Source organism: Euprymna scolopes, chromosome 46 (assembly GCF_053919585.1).
Source record: "Euprymna scolopes isolate OS-2025 chromosome 46, ASM5391958v1, whole genome shotgun sequence".
Classification (NCBI taxonomy): Eukaryota; Metazoa; Mollusca; class Cephalopoda; order Sepiida; family Sepiolidae; genus Euprymna; species Euprymna scolopes.
In genome coordinates this window covers 150,748,530-150,770,915 of record NC_136527.1, presented here as the reverse complement: position 1 = coordinate 150,770,915, position 22,386 = coordinate 150,748,530, and positions in this window count along the sequence as shown.

Sequence of the window (22,386 nt, the reverse complement as noted above, 5' to 3'; positions counted from 1 at the left end):
TCAAAAGTTAATAAGAAATCAAATCAAAATTGGGACAAAGAAGAACTCCAAGTGGAACAAAAGCATTATTCTTTTTAACTCACACTGGGAAAAGCTACACTATTGAGAAATTTCCTTTTTCTTCAAAATAGGGTTCCCTAAAACATGTACTAGAACACTGACGAAAAAAGAGTTGCCGGCTAGTTTCAATAAAAAACAGGGAATGGTAACAGCTGGGCTGGCTGCCCCATGCCCTATCTTCAATGAAAGAAACATTAAAAAATCATAAAAGCGAAACAGATTTTGCATCTTGTAGAAAGTCCTATCCTCAGTTTATAATATTTGAAATAAAAATGTTTCTGTAAAATGTTAAATATTCTTTATTAACAAAATCAGAATTTATGAAACACATTAGAATTCACATTGCGGAAAACTCACATACTTGTGAAGTTCATGGATATTCTGGTTCTTAAAAATCATCGTTTGTGAGAAATATGAGAAATCAAACTTGGGAAAAGCCTTATTCTCATGAAATGTGTGGATATTCCTTTTCTCAAAAATCATCGGCTAGTTATACATATGAGAACTCACACTGTAGAAAAGCCACATTCTTGTGAAGTGTTTGGATATTCGTGTTCTCAAAACCCAAACTTATTGAAGAATATGCGAAATTACACTGGAGGAAATCCACATTTTTGTAAAGTGTGTGGATTTTACTCTTCTAATAAACAATTGTAAGTGACACACATTAGAACTCACACTGAGGAAAAGCCATATTCTTACAAAGTGTGTAAACATTATTTTTCTCACAAAGTATCGTTAGTGATACATATGAGAACTCACACTGGGAAAGGCCTCATTCTTAAAGAGTGTGAAAATATTTCTTTTCTCAAAAAACAAATTTAGTAGCACATATGAGAAATCACACTAGTAAAAAACATTCTTGTAAAGTGTGAACATATTCCTGTTCTGAAAAGGCGTTAGTGAAATATGAGCACTCACACTAGTGAAAAAACACATTCTTGCAAAGTGTGTAAATATTCTTGTTCTCAAAAAGCATCGTTAGTGAAACATATGGGAACTCACACAGGGGAAAGCTACATTCTTGTAAAGTGTGTGGATATTCCTTTTCTAAAAAATCAAATTTAGTAGCACATATGAGAACACACACTGGGGAAAAGCCACATTCTTGTAGAGTGTGTGGATATTCCTTTTCTCAAAAATCACATTTAGTAGCACATATAAAAACTCACACTGGGGAAAAGCCACATTCTTGTAGAGTGTGTGGATATTCCTTTTCTCAAAAAAAAAATTTAGTAGCACATATGAGAACTCACACTGGGGAAAAGCCACACTCTTGCAAAATGTGTAAATATTCTTGTTCTCAACACGCATCGTTAATAAAACATATAAGAACTCACACTGGGGACAAGCCACATACTTGTGAAGTGTGTGAATATTCTTGTTCTGAAAAATCAAGTTTAGTAGCACATATGAGAACTCACACTGGGGAAAAGCCACATTCTTGCGAAGTGTGTAAATATTCTTGTTCTCAAAAAGCATCGTTAGTGAAACATATGAGAACTCACACTGGGGAAAAGCCACATTCTTGCGAAGTGTGTAATTATTCTTGTTCTCAAAAATCAAATTTACTAACACATATGAGAACTCACACTGGGGAAAAGCCACATTCTTGCAAAGTGTGTAAATATTCTTGTTCTGACAAATCAAATTTAGTGAGACATATGAGAACTCACACTGGGGAAACTCCACAACCAAGTTAACCAAATTAAAAAATAAGATGAATAAACTTAAAACTGACTATTCACTTTATAACCAAGTGCAGCTAAGAGCTAAGATAGCAGAAAACCAAGCTGAAATAAAAGCTTTAGCTGCACAAATAAAAAATAGACAAAAGAAAATGGAGTCCAAGTCATTGAATAGGTTGTTTGACGAGAACCCAAGGATGGTATACAGAAATTTAATTCAAGAAGAAATCAAGGTTAATTCGTCACCGTCACAGGAAGAAGTGGATTCATTTTGGAGGCCACTGTATGAGGACCCCAAACAATACCAAAAGAGGGAGTGGATACATACAATTAAAGAGTCTGTCAAGGGCAAACAAGATATGCCACCACTAAAAATCACGAAAGTTTCTATATGAAAAAAATCATCCACTTTAGCAACTTTAAAATCCCAGGAATTGACAAGATTCCAAATTTCTGGCTTAAAAAACTCACACCATTTCATGAACATTATGCGCAGGCATTTACTTGTGTTGTCAGCGGCGAGAAAGATCCACCAGAGTGGTTAACTCTTGGCAAAACGACTCTGATAACCAAGACCCAAGAGACTCACTTGCCCAATAAATACAGGCCTATCTGCTGCCTTCCAACCACATACAAGTGGCTTTCAGGAATGATTTCAGATGCAATCTATCAACACCTGACCAATGACAAATACCTTGAAAACGAACACAAGGGATGTACCAGGAATAAACTTGGTACAAAGGACCAACTTCTCCTCAACAAAACCATCCTCGATGATTGCAAAAAGCGTCAAAGAAACCTGTCAATGTCTTGGATAGACTATAAAAAGGCATTCGATAGTGTGCCTCACTCCTGGATACTGCGATGTTTGGAGATATATAATGTCCATGAGAACATAAGGACATTCCTTAAAAAACAAATGACCATGTGGCAAACACCAATTGCACTACACCACATTGAAGGGACAATACACCCTTCAAATCTCAGTGTCCAGCGAGGTATATTTCAAGGTGATAATCTGTCACCATTGCTATTCTGCCTTAATATTGACCCACTCAGCAAACTTCTCAAAAAATGTGATACTGTGTACAATCTTAGTAAAGGAAGGAAAAAAGTAAAAGAGTAAATCATATGCTTTTTATGGACGATCTCAAACTCTATGCAGAGACAGAAAAAACAGCTTGTCTCTCTGATAGAAAATGTAAAGACTTTCACAGAGGATGTCTGCATGGAGTTTGGATTAAACACCTAATGTCTGCATGTCCAATCTTATTGGCAGATAGCCTTTACACTGCCCGTCACAACAAAGTATGTAAGTAACTCCATTGGAAGATCTGCGGAGAGATGCAACTTGACAGAGCAACGAGCATCTGGGAACATAAACCACCACCAATAACATCAAACGGAAAAGTTATCATGTTCTATGACAAAGACATACAGGCAGGCAGATACATAAAACACAAAGCTATCAAACCAGATATTATAATATGGAACAAGCCCGAAAGAACAGCGCTCATTATAGATGTCACAGTCCTAAATGATTTTGGCCTTAATAGAGCTGAACGGGAAAAGATAACAAAATATCAGGACCTAAAAATGATCTAAAAACGACATGGTCTCTGAAAGAAATAAACATTATACCGGTTGTGACGGAAGCAACTGCTTTAATAAAAAAAGAATCTTCAGAAATACTTAAAAGCAATCCCTGGAAGACCAAGCTGTAACGAAATACAAATAGCAGCCATAAAGGGAACAACATCTATTCTTAAAAGAGCCCACGGATATAAATTTAAATAATAATAGAATCAAGTGTTAGCTCCAGGAGGGAATCACTTGATATCTTAAAACTTACTTAAGTAAAATAAATTTTAAAAAGTCAAAGGAAAAGTGATCAAGTTCTAATTGAAAGAAATACAGGCGAAGAAATAAAAATTAATTAAACAATTAAATCAGACGTTGCATATGTAACTGTTAAACCATACAGTGATTATGAAAACATTAAACCAGACGTTGCATATGGAACCATTACACCAGATTTTTCATATGGAACCATTAAACAAGACGTTGCATATGGAATCATTAAACCAGACATTGCATATGAAACCGTTAAACCAGATGTTGCATATGAAACCATTAAACTATACATTGCATATGAAACCATTAAACCAGACGTTACATATGAAATTATTAAACCAGACGTTGCACAATAAACCATTAAACCAGACGTTGCATATGAAACCATTGAACGATACGTTGCATATGAAACCATTAAACCAGACGTTGTATATGAAACAATTAAACCAGACGTTGCATATGAAACCATTGAACGAGACTTTGCATATGAAACATTTAAACCAGACGTTGCATAGGAAACCATTGAACGAGACGTTGCATATGGAACCATTAAACCATATGTTGCATATGAAACCATTAAACCATATGTTGCATATGAAACCATTAAACCAGACGTTGCATATGAAACCATTAAACCAGATGTTGCATAGGAAAACCTTAAACCAAACGTTGCATATTGAACCATTGAACCAGACGTTGCATATGAAACAATTAAACCAGACGTTGCATATGAAACAATTAAACATGACGTTGCATATGAAATCATTAAACCAGACGTTGCATATGAAACAATTAAACATGACGTTGCATATGAAATCATTAAACCAGACGTTGCATATGGAACCATTAAACCAGACGTTGCATATGAAACCATTAAACAAGACGTTGCACATAAAACTATTAAACCAGACGTTGCATATGAAATCATTAAACCAGACTTGCATATGAAACAATTAAACATGACGTTGCATATGAAATCATTAAACCAGACATTGCATATGAAATCATTAAACCAGACTTGCATATGGAACAATTAAACCAGATGTTGCATATGACAAAATTAAACCAGACATTGCATATGAAATCATTAAACCAGACTTGCATATGGAACCATTAAACCAGATTTGCATATGGAATCATTAAACCAGACATTGCATATGAAATCATTAAACCAGACTTGCATATGGAACCATTAAACAAGACTTGCATATGGAACCATTAAAGCAGACTTGCATATGGAATCATTAAACCAGACATTGCATATGAAATCATTAAACCAGACTTGCATATGGAACCATTAAACCACACTTGCATATGGAACCATTAAACCAGACTTGCATATGGAATCATTAAACCAGACATTGCATATGAAATCATTAAACCAGACTTGCATATGGAACCATTAAACAAGACTTGCATATGGAACCATTAAACCAGACTTGCATATGGAACCATTAAACCAGACTTGCATATGAAACAATTAAACATGACATTGCATATGAAATCATTAAACCAGACTTGCATATGGAGCTATTCTGAAGGAACTGATTTCATTATCGATGACTATGGCCTTAATATACCCGAATGGAAAAAATAACAAATAACAGGACTGATTTAAAAACGGCATGATCCATTAATAAATCAATATTATACAATAGACGATGTAATTGGTTGTGATGATGGTGATGGTGAGTTTACCTAGACGATGTAATTGATTGTGATGATGGTGATGATGAGTTTACATAGACGATGTAATTGATTGTGATGATGGTGATGATGAGTTTACATAGACGATGCCAAGTGGATTATGTCTTCTATACTATATGTCAGGGACGGACGAAGCCTATCTCGGCAAATAATGGAAGCTATTGTAAAAGATACTGTCATTAGCAATAAAAAACCCAGCTGCTGATATTTCTTGGCATGGTAGGATTCTGTCGAAGGTTTGGTTAAAATTTCTTGTCAATATCAAGTCCTCTCACTAATCTCCTAAAATAGCTGTGAACCACAAGTGGAATGAAATTGGCTGTGAGCATTTCAATAGAATCAAGTCGAATCTAATCTTTTCTAAAGCAAATTACAAGTCGATGTAATTGATGTTAAATTGGCTGAAATCCCCGCCCAAGTAAATGGTAAAGTCATCAACAAAAGCATTGGACATTTCTATAAAAAATGAATAACTTACCAAAAAAACTATCGAAATAGAATGTTTGGCAATGCTACCAACCTTGCAACCCTTTGACTTGTATTTCAGCGTAACTTTGCATCCTATTCCAATCTAGACTGACCATAATCATTTAACTTTTCAACAAAAGATGATTAATAAAAATCAAGGACTCACGGGATGGAGTCTACTTCTCTATGAATCGAATATTATAATTGAACATATCACAGAAAAATAAAAAATAAAATATACTATTGAAGATATTCTGTCTAAAACATAATTTTATCTTATAAAAAACAAAAATAAAAATGCATGAAACGTATTGCATTTTTTTTACACGGTGGTCACCACTTATCAAGGCCCGGAAGCCACTCAGGGATAAGGGTTATTGCAAGTACAGTACGTTAGTGTGGAGATTTGATGAAGTGTTTACTTAAGGGTGGTGGTTCATTAGGAATTTGTTAACGTTGGACTTGAAGACATCTAAGTTGTAGTCAGGTGGGAAGCAGGCAGACGGAACAGAGTTACATAGGCGTGCAATTCTAAGAAAGAAGCTTTGTTCAAAGAATCCACGTTTTGATTTAGGCACAGATAAAGAGTGGGGGAAATTTTTCACAGTGGATTCAGCTAGACGGCTGTTTTTCGTGAAAGATTGGAGAGGGGGGCAGAGATTGTTTTTTGCATTTGTTTTTTGTTTCCAAACTTTTATTTGCATGAATGATTTCTGTTATGTGCAATGAAGTGCATTTCCACTTAGCATGTTAACTTGACAACTGTGATAAATTAAAGAAACAAGCAAAAAAGAAAAGAAATGGAAACAACAATTTAAACATGGACTTAGCGTCCAAGAAAGGGAGGTTAATAAAACGAAATTAGTTATTCGCTGCCAAGATATGTCCATCTGTCTCATAAAGACAATCCTTATAAATTAGCATTTTTGAAATGAATATATATATATATACATATATGTATATATATATGGAAAGAAAGTTTACTTAATAGACGTCCAATATTCAGAGTTCAAATTAAATCCCTTTCTAGTTTATTTTTAGGAGATTTATTTGTGTTCATAAAAGTATCCTCATTTCAGGGACGTTTAAATCGTAATAATTTTAGGGTAATCCGGCTTTCCTTTTTTTAGCAAGCTTATAATGATGAACTTAGAAATGTTTATGCTTAAAGGTTTGTGTTTAATGAACGTAGAAATGTCTATGCTTAAAGGTTTATGTGTAATGAACGTAGAAATGTCTATGCTGAGTAATGAACTTTGAAAAGTGTCTGTGGAGTAATGGATTATACTTAATGGATTAACATGGATTATACTTTATGGATTAACATGGATTATATCAGATGAACAAACTACAATTTGGTGTGCACATTGCCACCAGCAATTTTTAAAAGGGAAATAGACAAGAGGTTGAAAGCATCCGATTTTGCAAAGTGTGTGTGGATGAAATCTTATTCTAAGGAGTGTTTTGACTGTTATGGATAGAAATTAAAGATGAATTAAAATCCTAACTTTATCTCACAGTAATTTATCGACAATACTAGAATAATTTCACTGTTTAATCAGGAAAGCTGCCACGTTGGTGTGGGCTGCTGTACAAATGAAGCGATTTTAGAAACCGCACTTTTATTAACTCATTTTGATCCATCTAAGCGTATTCCATATAGAATAGGAGCTGTGATATCTTATAAACGATGAGGACATTTTTATCCACTTCTTCCCGTGGAAGGTAATTCTTCGTAGCTAAATACAAGTTAGGTATAACACAATTAAGGAAGAAACAACAAAAAAGGAGAAATGATAAATCTATTTTATGAAATGTAATGACAGAAAGAAAAGTTTGTCACCTGATAGGGCTGCCAAAAATGTCCATCTGTAGGCTCATTCCGTGTTCCTTTTTTCACGAAGGTTGAATATTTTAGTTTTTACACGTTTCTTTGAAAACCTCGAGACAAATTTTCTTCTTAATCCTAAATTATATTTTTCTCGATAATTGAATTCACGTTTCTCTGTCTTGTTCTACCTGTTCGTTGTTTTTTTGTTCTCTTGACGATGCCCTTTTTTCAACTGATGATATTAATTCAAAGGTCCTGCACGTGCTCCAATTTGACGCAGAAAACGTCCCTATCAATCGACGAGCATAAGGCAGTCACGTGACGTAAAAAGGGGAAAAGAGCATGAAAGCTAGGGAAGGGGAAGGAAGGGAGGAAACAAAAAAGTAAAAGGAAAAGAAGAAAGAAAGGAAGATGATTGAAATAATTTCGACAAATGAAGTTTCGATTGAGAAAACAGTATGATACATGTTATGAACTCTTTCTAGGGCAGAATGGTGTGGCCCAGTTTTTTGCGATCAAAATAACATTCATATTTATATAAGAACGACTTTATCTTGTTTACAGACCAGAAGTCATTATTGTTTGCTGAACACTGATCGATTCCTTCTTTTGCTGCAGTCAGGGGTCAACTTTATGCAATTTTACTAGTATTCGACAATTATAAGTTAGAATATGATAAATGATCTCAATATAAATGCAGATTGTTTTAGTCGTCATCAGGAGGAGGATGCCACAGACACCATTAACAGAATACATTTGAATTTTATTCACGCTTCACTAACCTTTGCGGTTGTAACAACGAAAACAGAGAAATTACTTGGAGTCGAGTTCAGCAATACATCATGAGTGTCTAGAGCAACTACATCACAATGAAGCTGTATTTTAAGAACGGAATGCAGTTGACACAAAGTAACTACATTAAATACGTACAACGTATTGCAGCTATGTGTGGTTGTCAAATTTAGCAATTGATATTGAAAAAGTTGGCTGAAGATATCCAAAGCTTGCGAAACGTGCATGTTTTTTTCAAAATAACTCAGCAAGTCTCCCATCCATGGCTGGAGGTATTTTAATACACTATGGTAAAGAATTTATACAGGTTTTGTGGGTCTTCTTGTATTTGATATTAGTAGATGTCAATTTAATTTTATTTAAGTAAATATAAAGATTTTTGTATATTTTCTTACTGTTTAAATAAATATTTGCTTATTTTAACACTAATTTCTATTAATTTTTGTTTTCTTTTAATTTTATTTAAGTAAATATATATTTTCTTAATGTTGAAATAAATATTTCCTTATTTTTACTCTGATTTTTAGTGTTTTTTTCCTTTTAATTTGTTACTCGTTAATATTCATGACAGACACATAACAAATCTGTGAGTTCTTCATAAAAAGAATAAACCTATAACAAATTTATCAGTTTTCATTTTTTTCATAAAAATAAATAAAAAAATTATTGTTCTTATTGGTCTCGGTTTTGATGATAACGGCTTTTGCTTGCTGCGATGTGTGGTGGCCAAATTTAACCGCTGATATTGAGAAACTTGGCAAAACTTGTGAAACCTGTATGCTTAATCAAAGTAACACAATAAACCCCCAATTTATGGCTGACGATATCCTAATACATTATGGCAGAGGATTTACATATGTTTTGTGGGTCTTCTTTTGATACACATGTATTTGATATTAGTAGATGTTCATTTAAAGTAAACTTCGATATCCATATTGAAAACAACTACTAAAATTAGTGACTGCCCGTATTGCTGATGAGTAGAAACACTTGATGCTTTACAAGTCAAGAATTATAAACATTCATGAATGTCACTCATAGTTTTTTACTATCTTTAAATGAACAGGCAGAGTGCAATGTATGCAAATTCAATGAAACACTTAAAAGAATAGAAAAAAAACAAAGGCAAATCTCGAAACAAAAATGAACAGATTTTTCTTTTAGAACGCCAATGTTGACAGTATACCATTAAATAGAGAATGCTTTGACGAATACCAAAAAGCAAAAAAGAAATAGAAAGAATAGAAAAAAAACAAAGGCAAATCTCGAAACACCATTAAATAGAGAATGCTTTGAGGAATCAATACCAAAAAAGAATTATAACTCTTCATTGTTTCTGCAATGTAGAAAAAAAGCAGATCTTCCAATTCAGACAATGAAAACCGGAATTATGAATGTTTAATTTTCCACTTTTTTGTTTTAAATTATGCAATTCGTTTAATGAAATCCGTAAAGAAAACAATAAATTTTTCCGATCAATATTTTAAAAAATTGGCAAAAACAAAAATAAGCAATGGAAAATTATTTCATGACAATAGAAATAAATCTATTATGAAAATAATAGAATTTATTCATAATAAAATAAGAATAAAAAATATCCTGCGGAAAGTATAATTAAAATATTGAAAAGAATATAATATCAATGTTAAAAGTTCGACAACTCGTGATGAAATTCTAATAACACATCTTATGATTATCTGTCTTTGATTGTAAAAATCCCACAATCCCCTTTTCTTTGTGCCTCAATAAAGATTTCTTCTATCTATCTGTCCGCACGTATTTGCATTTCATCTTTATGTGGTTTCCTTTTACCCGTAGTGATGATCTTGCTAATCAGAAACTTGTTGGTACGAAAACAATTTATCCTGCATTCTGCTTTTTATATTACACTCCAGACAGTATATTTCATTGAATGAAGAGCTTTTATATTACAGGAGAAGATTCGGCTGTTATTGTTAAGAAGTAGTATCTCACTGTTATGGCGATGAGGGTTGTGTCACCTTTTATGAGACATGTTTGCTTCCAATCGACAAATTGATGAAAAACCAATACAATTGCTATGAAATGATGCATGTCACTTCATCCAGAAATTTATAGGTGTTTTATGCATCGAGTTTTTTTTTTTGTATTTTATTCTATGCATCGATTTTTATACTGTAAATCATTCAAACGATATCTTTAACCTTTGGTATTTTATACATCGAACGGGTAATCTCCAAAAATACCGTTAGGGCTTACAACATGGCCGCCAGAAGAGTCACGTGATCCGGTTGATCCAAAACATGAATCGTGCAAATGGAAAACGCAGCCTTGAAGGCAAACTTTGACAAACAATCACAATTTGTTTGTATTTAATTTTTTGTTGATATAATGTTGTTATAAAAATAGGCAAACTTTGAGAAACAATCTTAGGTTGTTTTTAGTTAAAACAGTGTTTATAAAAAGTATTTTATTCAGAACAAACAAGTGGTCGACTAGGTGTATCAGAATTTTAGGCGAAATTTTTGACACCCCAACAAAAAACTGCGAATAAAATATATAAAACTCGTAATTTCTGTTTTTAAAGTGGGTTATCAATTTTCTTTATGAAATATACTTCCAAAATAAACTATTACAGTCGTTTAAAACATAATAGAAGTATTATTTTTTATTTTTTAAAAACAATGTTTACAAAATGTCTACGCACGTTCGTAGACATTTTGTAAACATTGAATTTGTACTTAATTATTATGCTTGTTTGTCAAAGTTTGCTTTAAATTTGCGTTTTCCGGTTTCGTAATACGGCGATTCATGTTTTGGATCAACCGGATCACGTGACTCTTCTGGCGGCCATGTTGTAAGCCCTAACGGTATTTTTGGAGATTACCATCGAACGATATAATAAATATTTTATTATCTTATACATTCCAACCGAGATTTTTTTACAGTTTCATGGGAGTAGTTCGTCACTGTTATGGAGATGAGGCTTGTGTTGCCTTTTATGAACCATAATTGTGTAGCTTGCTTACCAAACCTACAAATTGATGAAAAACCGATATAATTTCTATGAAATAATGCTTGCTTCTTTATCCAGTAATTTGGTCAGTACTATCTGCAAAATTTTCTTTATAAATAAATCCCACGGTATCATCAATATTCTGTGTTATTTCTGGTATTTAGATTTGCTTTTGTTATATTTAATATCTACTTGATCTCTTGACTATTTTGTTATTTTCTATTCATACCAAGTATTTCTTTATGCTCTTATATAAACTGGAAAACGTGTGTTCAGAAACCATGTCTTAAAATCATTTTTTAGATTCTAATATTTAAAAAAAAAATCCCGTACAGCTATATTAAGGCCATAATCATCTGCCGGCCTGTATGTCTTTATAATATAACACAGTAATAACATCACATTGTGAAGGAAAACATATTTATGCATACAATACTACAATATATATATTAATGTCACAATTCATATTATACTACTATGCCTTCATAATATAAGATTGTCACGTTTTCATTTCGTGTTCAACGACGTGTCAAGCTGCATCTCTCCACAAATATTCCAACGAATTTATTTACATACTGTGTTGTGGCAGATATTGTAATGCCCATCTGCTAATAAGATTGAACATCCAGACATTAGGTAGATCGAGCCCTCAATTACTGAGTGGCAAAACCTGAGAAACGAAAGAATGCTTTACAGTTTAGCATTGGATCAAAGTATTGTATCAACATCCACTACATAATAAAAGCAATACTACAAAAAACATAAACAACCAAACAAAAAGACTCTACAATTCACTACATAAAAAAGAGCTGACCAACTTATCAACTTGTAGAAAATATTAAAACTTTATCAAGTTTATCTTCAGTTGATCCAACAATAACTAAAATATAGAAAACCAACAGATTTTATGAGTTTCTATACAATATGTTACATATATTTTATTAAGTATAGGCAAGACACACAACATATAGTATAGTTTATTTTCAAAGTTTTAATACAATTGGTTTGGAAAAGATTTTCTAATACTTAATATTTGTAAAAAATAGGGCAACAATTATATTACTTTCTTATTTACTGTTTTAAGTCATTTCGGGATATAATTTCTCTGTAGCACTTGATTTTCTCTAAATTTATATCTGAACGATGTTTTAGCCGCTAAAACTTTCTCGTCATGTTAAACACATGCTGTTAAATAAAAATTGTAATAATAGTCTATATAAGTTAAATGATATTTAAGGCATTTTTCAATCTTATTATTTAATTTCCGACACCCAAACATTACACACAATAGAACACCTGATTAACTCTGTTGACAGTTGAATGGCTCAGCTTGTGTGTGGCGGTTGATAATCTTGTAAAACAACAATTGGTTGTTGATAATCTTGTAAAGCAACAATTGGCGGTTGATAATCTTGTAAAACAACAATTGGTTGTTGATAATCTTGTAAAACAACAATTGGTTGTTTATAATCTTGTAAAGCAACAATTGGCGGTTGATAATCTTGTAAAACAACAATTGGTTGTTGATAATCTTGTAAAGCAACAATTGGTTGTTGATAATCTTGTAAAACAACAATTGGTTGTTGATAATCTTGTAAAACAACAATTGGTTGTTGATAATCTTGTAAAGCAACAATCGGTTGTTGATAATCTTGTAAAACAACAATTGGTTGTTGATAATCTTGTAAAACAACAATTGGTTGTTGATAATCTTGTAAAGCAACAATTGGTTGTTGATAATCTTGTAAAACAACAATTGGTTGTTGATAATCTTGTAAAGCAACAATTGGTTGTTGATAATCTTGTAAAGCAACAATTGGTTGTTGATAATCTTGTAAAACAACAATTGGTTGTTGATAATCTTGTAAAACAACAATTGGTTGTTGATAATCTTGTAAAGCAACAATTGGTTGTTGATAATCTTGTAAAGAAACAATTGGTTGTTGATAATCTTGTAAAGCAACAATTGATTGTTGATAATCTTGTAAAGCAACAATTGGTTGTTGATAATCTTGTAAAGCAACAATTGATTGTTGATAATCTTGTAAAGCAACAATTGGTTGTTGATAATCTTGTAAACAACAATTGGTTGTTGATGCAGAACCACTTTCTCCTGCACCCTGCTTGTTCTTTTTAATCTACAATCACCAAATGTATTTTCTAGAACAAATTTTAAGAACACACACACACACACACGTCACAAGAATATGGCTTTCCCCCTTTGTTTTTACTTGTGTTAGTTTGAAGCGATCAAGGGGTCCCTTTCTTGGAGCTTACACTTGATTCTATTAAATTTATATCCGAAAGCTCTTTTCAGATTAGATACTGTTACCTTTATGGCTGCTATCTGTATTTCATTACAGCTTGATCTTCCAGGGATTGCTTCTAAGTATTTATGGAGATTCTTTTTTATTAACCCAGTTGCTCCTATCACAACCGGTATAATGTTTATTTCTTTCAGAGACAATATCGTTTTTAGATCATTTTTAGTTCCTGATATTTTGTTATCTTTTCCCGTTCATCTCTGTTAAGGCCGAAATCATTTGGGACTGTGACATCGATAATGAGTGTAATTCTTTCAGGCTTGTTCCATATAACAATATCTGGTTTGATGGCCTTGTCTTTTATGTATCTGCCTGCCTGTATGTCTTTGTCATAGAACATGGTCACATTTCTGTTTGATGTTATTGGTGGTGGTTCATGTTCCCAAATGTTCGGCGATCTGTCAAGTTGCATCCCTCCACAGATCTTCTAATGGGGGTACTTGCATACTTTGTTGTGACGAGCAGTATAATGGCCATCTGCCAATAAGATTGGGCATGCAGACATTAGATGGCTTGTGCTTTCAATCGCTGAGTGGCAAAACATACACTGGCCATTTGTTTGCAGGTCAGCCATTTTTTAAAATCCATTTGTAAGTAAGCCCTTATCTTGCCCGGCTACAATAAGTCTTTCCTCATCAAATGGAAGTCTCCCACTCTTGAGCCATTGGAGTGAAGCATCTTTGTCTATTTACTCCTGGTTCAGCTTCTCTAGGAACTTCCCTGCTGGCTTATTTTGTTTCCAGGATTATGATGGTCTTGATCCATCGCCAGTGTGAGTTCTCATGTTTCATTAAATTTGATTTATTAGAACAAGAATATCCACACACTTCACAAGTATGTGTCCTTTCCCTTTTTTGTTTTATTTTACCTCAGTCAAAGTTTTCAGAAATCAAGGCGCCCACAAGCTGGGGCTAACACTTGAAGTCAATATGAGATATATAAATATTCGAATGTTCAACTTAAGTTCTTAATCTCTCAAGCACAGTGTGAGTTCTCATATGCTAACAAACCCCTGTACAGAGAGACCTTAGACACTCGAGGATAGTGTCTAGTAGGCATTCAAGTTTTCCCCAGTGTGGATTCTCATATGTCTCACTAAATTTGATTTTTCAGAACAGGAATATTCACACACTTCACAAGTGTGTGGCTTTTCTCCAGTGTGAGTTCTCATATGTTTTACTAAACTTGATTGATCAGAACAAGAATATCCACACACCTCACAAGTATATGGCTTTTCTCCAGTGTGAGTTCTCATATGTCTCACTAAATTTGATTTATTTGAAAAAGCATATTCACACACTTCACAAGCATGTGGCTTTTCCCCAGTATGAGTTCTCTTATGTTTGACTAAGTCTGACTTTTCAAAACAAGAATATCCACACACTAGACAAATATATGACTTTTCCCCAGTGTGAGTTCTCATGTGCTTCAGTAAAGTTGACTTGTGGGAAAAATAATATCCACACACTTCACAACCATGTGGCTTTTCCCCAGTGTGAGTTCTCATATGTATTACTAATCTGAACTTTTCAGAACAAGAATGTCCACACACTTCACAAGAATGTGGCCTTTCCCCAGTGTGAAGTCTCATGTGTATTACTAACCTTGCTTTGTCAGAACAAGAATATCCACACACTTCACAAGTGTGTTGCTTTTCTCCAGTGTGAATTCTCATATGCTTTACTAAACTTGACCTTTCAGAACAAGAATACACGCATTCTTTACAAGTATGTGGCTTTTCGCCAGTGTGAGTTCTCATATGTTTCATTAAATTTGATTTATTGGAACAAGAATATCCACACACTTGACAAGTATGTGGCTTTTCCCCAGTGTGAGTTCTCATATGTCTCACTAAATTTGATTTTTCAGAACAAGAATATTCACATACTTCACAAGTGTGTGGCTTTTCTCCAGTGTGAGTTCTTCTATGTTTTACTAAACTTAATTGATCAGAACAAGAATATCCACACACTTCACAAGTATGTGGCCTTTCCCCAGTGTTAGTTCTCATATGTCTCACTAAACTTGATTTCTTTGAAAAAGCATATTCACACACTTCACAAGCATGTGGCTTATTCCTAGTATGAGATCTCTTATGTTTGACTAAGTCTGACTTTCGAAAAACAGAATATCCACACACTTCACAAATATATGGCATTTCCCCAGTGTGAGTTTTCATGTTTCACTGAATTTGATTTGTCAGATAAAAACACCCAAATACTTCACAGTATATCCAGTATAATAAATCTTCCAACAGATTTCGCTGTACACTTTCAAGTGAAGCAATAATTGTTCAGAGGATCATGATTAGGAAAATGTCACTCCATTAAAATAAAACAATAGCATCCAATCAGCAACATCTGTAAAATTATAGGAAAGTCAATATATTAATATTATATTTGTTTATTGGATTAAACTCATATATAAAGAGTAATTTAATCTAAAAAAAGTTCATTGTAATTAATTTCTTAACTTGACAAGTCAATTGGAGTGCTGAGGCAGATATAGTCTTGTTGAAAATAATTCTTGCATTTTTTATTAAGTATATGCTAGTGAAAAAGAACATTTATATTTATACATATTGCATTCAAATATTAGTATTATGTCTGTTTATTGTTACGCATTTCCATACAGGTGTTATTTCAAGACATAGTCGTGTTGAAATTCTATCTAGCGTATTTATGATTTAGATAATGGGAAGAGAATCATATAACATTACAATACATATTAATACATTACAAAACATATTAACATACTAAAATATATATAAATATATTACAATATATAATTATATATTACAATATATATATAAATATATTACAATATATATTAATATATTACAATATATATAAATATATTACAATACATATTAATATATTACAATGTATATATATAAACATATTAAAATATATATAAATATATTACAATATATATTAATATATTACAATATATATTAATATATTACAATATATATTAATATATTACAATATATATATATATATTACAATATATATTAATATATTACAATATATATTAATATATTACAATACATATTAATATATTACAATATATATAAATATATGCAATAAATAAATGAATAATGAGACAAAACGTGCATTGAATCCTCTACGAATACTTTTTGACGGAGTTATTGTAATTTACTACCATTGTTAAATTAAGGTATTTTTTATAACAATTAATATAGAACGCTATATATAAATATATATTAATATATTACAATATATATTAATATATTACAATATATATATATCATTATATTACAATATATATATATATATAAATATATTAGAATATGTATTAATATATTAGAATATATATAAATATATTACAATACATATTAATATATTACAATATATATAAATATATTACGATACATATTAATATATTACAATATATATATATATATATATAAATATATTACAATATATATAAATATATTACAATATATATAAATATATTACAATATATATTAATATATTACGATATATATTAATATATTACAATATGTATTAATATATTACAATATATATAAATATATGTAATAAATAAATGAATAATAAGACAAAACGTGTATTCAGTACTTTTTGACGGACTTATTGTAATTTACTACTATTGTTAAATTAAGGTATATTAGATAACAATATATATCTATTAATATAGAACGATACATATATAAATATATATATATTAATATATTACAAAATATATTAATAGATTACAACATATATATATGCAGTAATGAGAATAAATTACAATAAGTCCATCAAAACGTATTTAATACATAAACCTCTTTTGCGTACTTCAAGCACATAATATAACATGAACATGAAAAATAATACAAAAATATTGACAATGTCTTCTTAATATGTGCTTTTTATTGGGAGACCGATGTGGTTGACAAAGTTACAGTTAATACGATACATGTTACTTTGTATTTATCCTGTTTTTTATCTTATATATTTGTCAATTCTTCAATCATATTATTAGATCCAAGAATTGTTTGAGGAAATATATCCGTTGACCTCTAATTCATCTGAATATAAAAATTATTTATTATAATATAAATAAATACATAAATTGAGAACATGACAAAGCCTTCTTTACAAATGTTGGTTTTCTCAAGACTGCTAGAAAATTACTTTTAACTGTGAGTATCCTAGACCTTTAAAAAAAGCTCACATTAATATATGCACTGAGTATCTAAGGATCTAAGGTTTGTTTGAGGAAATACATCCGTTAACCTCAACTTCATCTGAATAAAAAATTATTTGTAAATACAGATGTTAACTAATATAGGCGTTAATGTTTAAACTGTCTTTAAATATCAGTACAAACAGATATTAGTTTACTAATTATAATATAAATGATGAAATCATTTGAGAACATTGCAAAGACTTCTTTAAAAAAGTGGATTTTCTCAACACTGATAGAAAATTATTTTAACCGAGAATATTCTAGACGTTTACAAAACTTACATTAAGTAGCAAATGCGCTGAGTAGTTTTCCATACATAAGTGAGTGCAACTACCACTACTATATTCGTTTTAGACAAGGCTCAAGAGTTTCAAATCTCATAGATATGGACTTTGGAATTCCCTCGCTGTATTTTGCTTCCATGACTATACTGAAATGCAGTAGTTTAAATGTAATGTGAAGAAACATCTCGCTACTTCACTGTTTGTAATAGTCCAAAATAGTAGTTACATACAGATTGTAATACGCGATGGCAGCCGATATCTATTTATAATATAATAATGTATTATAACAAAGTACATTAACAATGAAATGATGAAGAACAGTAGATTAACAAAATCTACTCACACGGATGACACCTGGCATATATATATATATATATATATATATATATATATATATATATATATATATATATATATATATATATATGTGTGTGTGTGTGTGTGTGTGTGTGTGTGTGTGTGTGTGTTCTCAAAGAGGTAAAAAAAACAATAAAATATCGACTAAAAGCGTAGATTACATGATTCAACTTTTCATAGTAATCCCTTTCCGAGCGAACAACAGACGATTATGTATACTAGTTTGATAACGAAATGATGAAGAAAAGTAGATTAGCAATTCTACTCACACACGTTTGTGATCTTAAAAAGGTAAAAGATAAATAGAGGCAAAAAGTGTGGATTGCATGATTCAACTTTACATAGTAATCCCTTTTCCGATTGTACAACTAAAGTATAGACGATTATGCACATCAGTTTGATAGTTATAACAACTAATGTTTATAAAACATGTACATGGGTATTTTATTGAGATAGTTCTGTTCAGCTGCTAACAATTTTACAAGTGGGTTATAAGATGCAGACTGAGGGGGTATGACGTCATAATATTATCAGTTAAATATGATTTTTCAAAGGAAAATGGATTACTTAATGCAGTGACTAAAAGCGTGGATTGCATGATTCAACTTTTCATAGCAATCCCTTTCCAAGCGGACAACTAGAATACAGACGATTATGCACATCAGTTTGATAGTTATAACAACTAATGTTTATAAAACATGTGTTGTTTAACGTTAGCAAAAGGAAAAGGGGGAACCCAGATCAAATGAACAGAAGTCTTACCGCTTGTGTGTCAGGCGAAGGTTGGGCGAAAGAGATAGAAATCAAGATGGCGCCCGTAGGTTTAAAAGGTGTGCGCTGGCGGAAGTCAGGAAAAATCACGTGAAATCACGCAGTAAGAATGTATAAATGGAGTTGACAGGTTAGATCGGGCAGAGGCAGACGAAGTCTGGTGCCAGTAGTGATTTCAAACTCGGCTTTTACTTGGATTGAAAAGACGTTTTTTTTTTTTTGTATTTTGCGGTACTAAACTAGAAACACTTCATAGTATTTTATTGAAATCATTCTGATCAGCTGCTAACAATTTTACATGTGGTTATCACATTGAATAATATAGTGTTACGATATTTTTTTTAATCATGCATGTTTTTTTATATGCGTCTATTATAAAGCATGGCAGAAATAAACTTATTTTAAGGTTTAAGATTTAAAATCTGAAATACATATTAATTTTTCATTCCTTTAGCGGATATTTTTAAGGCTTTTTAAATGTAATAGCTAAAATAAAGTTATTTTTTTAATTATTTAAGGGGGTAAACTAGACTGTGTTAGATTGAAAAGAGTTACGAATATTTTTTCTACATGAAATAACTGCTAATAATTGGTGATAGCCAATAAAAAAAAAACAATGAAATACAAAAAAGTAGTTTTGTGATCGGTTGTTAATAATTCGATCAACTTCGAATTAAATTATTATTTTCTCAGAAATCACACAAGTTTTGAAACAAAAATAACCATATTTTTAACAAAAATCTTAATATCACATTGAATAATAAAATTTGAAGATATCTTTTTAATAATACGTTTTTGTTATTCACGTCTATTATAAAGCATGGCAAAATCATTATATTTTATTAGATTTAAAAACAATAAATTAATAAACTTATTTTAATGTTGAAGATTATATAAAAAAAGTTATAGATTACATTTTTTAGTGTAAAAAAAGAAAAAAAATACAAACTTACGTATATTTCAAAGATTTCAACACGAAAAAAACATCGGGTTTAATTCGCATTTCGTTTCTGTTCGCAACAGAAAATTTGTTCTGCTTGTTATGATTTCTTTAACTTACCAATATTATTGGATTGCAAAAAAAAAAAAACTTATTTTAATATTTAAGAATATTTTACAGTTGTTGAATAATATTTTTGTAAAATGAAAAAAATAAACTTACCTTCCATTCCAGGAATTTAATACGAAAAAAAAAATCGTTTTTCTCTTGTGTCCAACGCAGAAAATTTGTTTGTTTGTTAGGATTTCTTAATATAATCTTTAGTAAATTGATACAAATTTTGTTTTGTGTGTCCAATTCATTAAGCAATTAAATATATGAAAATATAAAAGAATAAAAATTAAAATATAAAAAAAAAACACGATTTAAACGTTAAATTATTTAAATAGAAATCAACTGCAAAAGAACAATCAATTCAAGGTTATCGTAATCCGGTGAAATTATTATTTCGTTCCTTGTGTAAAAATGTTCATTAGTTGGATTTTTTTTTTTATTAAAGGTCTCTTCTTATTTGTATGTCTAATTTATTAAAATAAATAAGATACATAAGATATAGAACTAAGGTTTATTTTTTACGACTGAACATTCTATTATTATTTGGATTAGTCGAACTACTGTTAACATCCAAGATGAGAACAGTAATCCAAATATCAAAATATTTCACATAAACAAATTAAATAAAAGGAAGGAATTGCACAAAATGTAAAGTCACATGAAAAAATAGATTTGGATAAAAAGAAAAGCAAATTATAACTACATGATTACATTATGGAACTTTAAACTTATTTTTATCAGTCATGATGATCTTCCCTTATTATTTCAAACTGTATTTGCTAATTAGCTTGTCTCTTAAACATACCATCAGCAAAGAAACTGCCGTTACACTCATGTCAGCCATGTTTTCATATTAAAAGTTAAATAGCTAAAATTTTACGCAGAATCCCAAACTAATAAAAGACAGTAAGAATGAAAATGTAGTACCTGTTTCTGGTTTATTTATATAAAAAAAACTGTTTTAGTATTTTGACTTTTTTTTCAAAGTAGTTTATTTGACTGTCGAGCTTTGGACACGTTTTAATGATGAAACGTTTCTGAATCGGGAGACAGAACTATAAAATAAAAGTGTAGTACCTGTTTCTGATTAATGTATTCATAGTAACCATGTTTCACATTATAATTATCACGGCAATTTAAAGACATGCTGTTCATGTTGACATTTGTTATAATTCAGCTGACTTTCATGAGTTGCATTATATCGTAATGTTGCCATCAAAGGGACATAATACACAAAAGAGTTACCTGCCCTTTAAACGATATATAAAAAGACAAAAAAAATGTGATTTAATTAATTATCGATTTGTGTTCTATTCTATTTCCTCGCATACTCACACCCACGAGCGTATTTTACATTTCATCTGGTGATGAGGATGAAAAGACAGAAGGATTTAAAAGCAACTGTTTCATGAACATATCAAGTTTTTAACAGCAAGAATCGGCACTTATACATGACAGTTACATGAGGTGAATGTTTGTATTTTAGTTTCAAGAATCGCGACAGATGTCGCTTGTCAGGGATCGATAACTCTTCCTTTTCGAAAAGCTATTGCAAACTAAAATTATATTTTTTATATATTTTTAGGTACTCTTGCATAATTTGATCCAAATTCTCGTGAATTCCCGTCAATCGAGACCGGCAATCATGGGTGTCAGCCGAGCGTCGTAACCACTGTCTGCCTGACGTAAAAAATGAACACTTAAAATTAAGATGTTTAAAAATTCAACGTTATTTCAAGCGAATGGATACGGTCTCCGCTAATCGAGCCAGAGATGTCTCGTGATGATGCGGGGTTCGAATCGTTCGACTGGTAGTAATCGTGACACCCTGCCTGCACTGAAGATTCCCGAAAGGATGAAACACTAGTGTCTGTAGGTATTTAATTATTGTAGTAGAAAAATAATTATAATCTATCTATCTATATATATATATATATATATATATATATATATATATATATATATATATATATATATATATATATA